This window comes from Gavialis gangeticus, unplaced genomic scaffold, assembly GCF_001723915.1.
Source record: "Gavialis gangeticus isolate Ggan-Ray unplaced genomic scaffold, GavGan_comp1, whole genome shotgun sequence".
NCBI classification, from domain to species: domain Eukaryota; kingdom Metazoa; phylum Chordata; order Crocodylia; family Gavialidae; genus Gavialis; species Gavialis gangeticus.
In genome coordinates this window covers 58,027,310-58,033,776 of record NW_017729004.1, presented here as the reverse complement: position 1 = coordinate 58,033,776, position 6,467 = coordinate 58,027,310, and the positions used below count along the sequence as shown (strand labels likewise).

The following is a 6,467-nucleotide window of genomic DNA, read 5'->3' as shown; positions in this document are numbered from 1 at the left end:
AGCCCTACCTGAGGGGATCTACGGCGTGGGACGGAGCCGGCCCCGGGGCCTGGCGGCATCCGCGCCGCGCACGCAGCACGAGGCGGGCGGGAGGAGACAGGCGCGGGCGCCCCCGAGCTCTGCCCTGTGCTGCCGCTTCGTCTTCCCCTTCTGCCAGAAACTAGAGAAGCGCCCCCGGGAAGGTCAGAGCCGCGGCTGCTGGCCTGCGGTTTCCCTGCTGAACGTCTGGTGGACCGTTCCTTCCCCTCGGGCCCGGTTCCCCGGCCCTGCACCTGTGCGGGTCCCGTCTCGGGGCAGGCGGAAAGCAGCTGGTAGTTGGCACGAAGGGCCGTGTGCAGGGAGGGGCGCTTCTGCCACAGGCTTCACGGGGGCAGGGTCCACCCATCAAGCAGTCAGGGCTGGGCACTCGGGCTGGCCCGTTTTGGATGTTTACCTCCCTTGGTCTTTGCAGGATTCAGGATCAGGAAGGGGAAAAAACATCCCCCAGGAGTTACCGTGTGTGGTTAGTCATCCTGTTCCACTCCGGCAAACACCCTTCAAAGCTGGGTCACATGGCTCGCGCAACACCAGCGGCCTGTCTTACCCTGACAGGGAACCCAACTGCACCCCAGCCAGAACCGGTATTTTGCAGTGTAGGCTGCCCACACAAATGTCTAGGTTTTGCATAGATAAGAAAACTCAATGCCAAAGCAGGAGATCCAGTGACCTCTCTTAAATAAGTTGTTAAATTGGCAATCCAAAACAGTCATTTTTATTCACTAGCAGAGAGTCCATTAACTTACAGAAACTGGGATGTATATAACAAAAACTCTAAAGCTAGCTAACTAGCTAGCTATCATATTGTAATCTTATTTTGGAGTGCTATACAGAAAGAATCAGCACGCAAGGGACTAGAAACAAAAACTTGAGGTGTAAATTCACATACAAACAATTCTACTGGCTTTAGTGGGACAAAAAGCAAGTGTGTGGAATTAGACGCCACCTTAAGTGTTTACAGCATTGGAGCTGGAGGATATTTGGCATGCATCAGCTAAGCAAACTCAGAATCCCTCACTTCTCTGAAGCTCAAGGCCAAACAGATTAATATTTTAAAAGGAAATAAGTATTTCAAGATTGATTACCTACATGACACCACTCCTTTGTTTTCAAAATTATTTTGACAGGGACCAAACTAGATATTAAATCAACAGAATTCCCACACTCAACTAAGATTGTGTTGTCCCTGGCTGAAATGAGACAACTTTCTAATTTTTTTTCTCTAAACAGAAATCTTGAGTTGATTCATCAGAAATGTAAGAATTATTCTGGAACAAATCTTTCCCACTAACAGAAGCATGCAAGTTCCTCGAAGCCTCACCTCAGTTCTATGATTCTATCACTGTATAGAGAAATGGGCGCAGGCAGGTTAAAAAGGAAAACTCTTTATTCCCTAAAAGGTGCTGAGCACTGTGGGGTAAAAGGTATCTTTATAACAGCCTAGAACTAGGCAGGATGTAGTAGTGTTATATGTGGATTACACGGATTGAAAACTCGGTCTAGGGATCATACTGTAAACAGAATGGCCACAGAATAACTACTTCATAGACTGCTAGGTCAAGGATTCACATAGGTCTGGGACACAAAGCCCAAGACTAGACAATTAGTCTTTAATGTTTTGATTCTACACATTCCGTTTCTAAACATTTGAAGGTAAATCAAATGTGATAATGCCCATGTAAGCATCAGTACCATTTACAGAGACTTTGCATGGATCTGTATGGAATGGTTAGGAAACCACTTAAAGAAATCGCTCTCCATGGAGATAAACAGACCAGGAAAACTCATTTATTGGTACTGAATACTGTCCAGTAATGAATAGGAACCTAAAACTAAAGTTTAAATGACTGACTTTGTAAATACAGAATAAGAATTGAGAATTGTTACAAAATCTATTAGGACATGTTATATCTATTTGCAGAAGATTCAAAATTCATGATACCGAGAACCCAAACTAACAAACACATTAACAAGATAAAAAAGACCTTCGGTGAATGAAAATGTACAGAGATTAATTAGTGTACTTAATTTTTTCAAAATGTCTGCATTACTAAAGCTACATGCTACATATCCAGAGTCATAAACAACACAGGCAGGGTTTCTCATCCCCCCCCACCTCAATATAATGTTTGTAAGCAAAACTTTTGGTTCTGTTTTAACTTCACTAACATGTCACTTTTTTATACATTGTAAATAACGTACCTGAGGAAACATAATACTACTCTGTCAAGTAGTAATACAAAACTACGTTATGCTACAGTGGTAAAACAAGAGGATCAGATGTCCTACAAATTGATGGGATGAGAATGCAAACAAGAAAAGTGGAATTGTCCAGACAGAAAGAGAAGAGCAAAAGGGGGAGGGGGAGAGAGAATGTCTAATGAAATACTTTATAAGTAAGTATTAGTACGCAAGTTAAAGTCAACCCTACTCAGGTTTGGCATAGCTTCAGACCCTGAAACGTGCTTAGACAATTCACATTCCCTGATCACCATCTTATGTTTGTAACAGCCACAAGTTTTCAAAGTTCCTAGTAACTTTGGGCACTAACTAGAAACAATTTGGGCTTGATTTTCAGAAAGTGGATGCTAAAAAGCTTTCTGAAAACTTGTCTGCTTTATGGTGCCTTAAGCTGGCCACCAAGAAATTGAGGTACTCAGAATATCTAGTCTCTTTCTGAAAACCTTGGCCTACATCTGTGTTATAACTACAGCTATACTAGGGCTGAATGCACTAACGGACAACATAATTTATTTTGCTTTATATTATATAAAATATCACTTTATGAGAGTGATGCTTGATGCATATGTGAATCAACTGTAAATGGAGAAAAGGTCCTTTAAGTTTTCCTTATTACTGTCACAAGTAATTGATTGAAAGGTATTCCTATGTTCTGTTAAGCATAGCTGCTATATTTAAAATACTGATAAATCTTAAAATACTATGCAACAATCCTTTGAAAGATAAAGGGGCAAGCTCTGTTCCCATTACATCTGTGTAAATTCAGACAAACTTCACTGAATGTAGTTACTCCAACTTTATATTGGTTCAAGTGACAGCAGGATTTGTTCAATGTTATCAGTTATATATAATGAGATCTGATTCTCCTTTTGCTTATACTGGGGTAACTCTATTAACTGTAGTGAAATTACTCTGGGTTTACTCAGTTGTAAGAAGAAAACAGACCCCATTTGTCACACCTGACAGTGCCCTTTCAACCATTAAGCAATGGCCTTTTAACCATTCTTTTATTCAAAATGCCAAGGCTGAACATCATTATTTTCTGTGCAGTGTAAGATAAATTAATTGTTTACTTTCAAACAGTGCTCTTTAATGTTATTGATACATTCATTTGAGTGAATTCAGTGCTTACAAAAAGATGCTGAAGTCGCAGTTTTTGAGACTACAGCTACACAGCAGAGACCACAGAACTGCAAGCTTTCCCACGTAATCCAGGTGACAAAGGTGAGGATGGAAACTGTCCAGCTTTGCTTTCTCTCTCCTGTCAAATGTGTTTCAGTCCTTAAGGGATTGCCTCTATGGGTAAGAAGGTAGTCCCAATTTCTCTTCTGTTCTGATCCTTGTATAAGATGGCCTTCTTTCTGGCTGCCCCCTAGAAGTACTGGGGAAGAAAAAGGCACTCCTCCCCCATAAAGACCTGTGCAAGGTAAGTGTAAGTCAGCCTTATTTTGTAATACTCAGATTTTGAAATACGAATTCATTTTATGTAAACTAGTTCAAATGATGAGACTGTGCCTGATCTCAAGTTGTTTGTAAATTAGAAAGGTTCATAGTAGGTATCATTTGTTACCAGAACAGCACAAAACTAAAATAAGCAATGATCATAGTAGTAACCAACAGTCCATGAACTAAATCTATATCTATGAGAAGTCATTAATATTTAAAGATAAAGACTCATTAATATTCACTTCGCAATTTCTGAAAGTGATCTAAGTATCATTTGGGACATACTATACTATGACTGCTCAGAAACAGTGTCAAAGAGACCTTTGCCCTACAAAATCCAAGGGAGAAACTGCTGAGCATTATAACAAAAATACACAATTTATTAGATAGGTCCATGTAATCCTAATATTTGGTTGACTCCAAGAGCAGTAATTGGAAAATGGTTATTATGATAAGGATATTGTTACATAGATTTTTGAACATTTTATTTTAATTATTAACACTTTGCACTTAATGCTAGAAAAGAGAATTTTCATAACAAGACAAAAATTATATATTGCATATAGTGTTAAAGAAACCAGGTTAAAAGAATATTATTTTCGTTGTAAAGTCACATATTTAAAATTAGGAAACATTGCTGTTTCACTGTTAATTCTTCACTTTTGTGTGGGTGATAAAGTGTTATTAAGGGCTCATGGAAAAACAACACATGGTCATATTATTAAAGATCATCATAATCCATGTACATAAAAAGCCAAAGTTAAGATTACACAGGGTCTTTAGTTTACAACCTGAATTCTATTAACATAGGTTTTAAGTATAATTTCCCAAGTTTTATTTGTAAAAGAACATAAGAGCATAAGAGATATCATACTGGGTCAAACCACAGACCTATCTAGCCCAGTATCTCTGTATCTCAGAGTAGGTGGCACAGAGTAGATGCTAAGGAGAAGAGTATTTATGCATGGCTTATACTGGGGTAACTCTATTAACTGTAGTGAAATTACTCTGGGTTTACACAGTTGTAAGAAGAAAACAGACCCCATTTGTTCTTCCCCTGCCCCCTTGTTTTACCGCTTCCAGGATTTAGACCTAGGAAGTCCTCTTATTTTGCACCTGTAATGTTTAATACCCTCTGATGGATCTTTTCTGCATAAATTTATATAATTGTCTTCTGAACCTGGTTAAATTGTCAGCAAGGGCAGATCCAGGAATTTTGTCAAGGAGGTGCAGAAGCAGTGACTGGAACTGCAGGTGTGACTGCACCTCAGCTTCCAGTTTACCCCCCACACGAGGCCCGAGTCAACCACACCATAGGAGCAGTACCCAAGGACTTTTTTTTTTTTAAGTCCCCAGATTAGACAAGAATCCCATGTCTCACTGCTCTTGGCACTCCATCCCTTTCCCTCCATGTTCAGCCCATCTCCTCCCTTCCCATTCTACACACTCCCCGGGGCACCATTGCTATTGTCCCCAGCAGACTCAGGAGATAAGGGGGAGCTCCAGAGATCCTCCTGCCCCACCCCAGCCAGGCTGTACAGGCAGCTAGGTTCAGCCAGAGTCAGTGGTTGGTGGGTTTCTCCTGCCCGAGAGCCTGCTCCCGGGTAGCAGGGAACACCTGGGGGGACTGGGCAGGGAGGAGGAACCCATCTGCTGCTGCCACAGCCACTGCCACTATCCATAGCTATGTCTGACTGGCCACACACCCTGACTAGATTCTGGAGCCCAATCCCCATGTGTGGGACTAGGCAGAGGTGCTGCAGAGTCTGATTTGGCCTGCAGATCACCCCTACACCTCTCATAGGGCCAAAATGTTGAGCACCACTGATATACAGTAATTGAAATATTCTCTCTGTCAAAGTTGGGGGTAGAACCACAAAACTCCAACATTGCAGACCAAAATCTTATCCATTCAGATAGGACTATTCAAAGTCTATGTGTACACAAGATCACAGATTTGATACCCTGTTGACAGTCATTCATGCTAGTGACTAGAGATTCATAGATTCATAGAAGTAGGATTGGAAGGGACCTTGTAGATCATCAGGTCTGACCCCCTGCCCTGGGCAGGAGAGAAAACCGGGCTCAAGTGACCCCAGCCAGGTAGACGTCAATCCTCCTCTTAAAGACCCCCAAGGTAGGAGCCATCACCACTTCTCTTGGAAGTTGGTTCCAGATCCTAGCTACCCTGACTGTGAAGTAGTGGCTTCGGATGTCTAGTCTAAACCTATTTTCCAACAACTTGTGGCCGTTATTCCTTGTTATGCTAGGGCACGCTAGGGGAAACAAGGTCTCTCGCAAACCTTTCTGGTCCCCCCGAGTGAGTTTATAGATGGCCACCAGGTCCCCCCTCAGCCTTCTCTGGCGAAGGCTGAACAGGTTAAGGTCCCATAGCCTCTCTTTGTAGGGTCTGCCCTGCTGTCCCCTGATCATGTGAGTGGCCCTCCTCTGGACCCTCTCAATACTGTCCACATCCCTCCTGAAGTGCAGTGCCCAGAACTGAACACAGTGCTCCAGCTGCAGCCTGACCAGTGTCGCATAGAGGGGGAAGATCACCTCCTTGGCCCTGCTTGAGATGCACCTGTGGATGCACAACAAGGTACGGTTAGCCCTGTCAACCGTGACCTCGCATTGTCGGCCCATGTTCATCTTGGAGTCAATAATGACTCCAAGATCTCTTTCTGCCACCATGCTCTCAAGAAGGGAGTTTCCCATCATATAAGTGTGCTGCTGGTTCCTACTGC

At 42.5% G+C, this 6,467-nt stretch overlaps 1 protein-coding gene across 1 annotated transcript in view; it reads right to left on the bottom strand.

Moving 5' to 3' along the window:
• Positions 1–392, bottom strand: part of PPP1R9A (protein phosphatase 1 regulatory subunit 9A) — a 350,009-nt gene extending 349,617 nt beyond the window's left edge. The window contains exon 1 of the mRNA XM_019508446.1: positions 273–392. The gene's annotated coding sequence lies outside the window, so the exon portion shown is untranslated. The remainder of the gene's footprint in view (positions 1–272) is intronic.
• Positions 393–6,467: the final 6,075 nt, after the last annotated feature.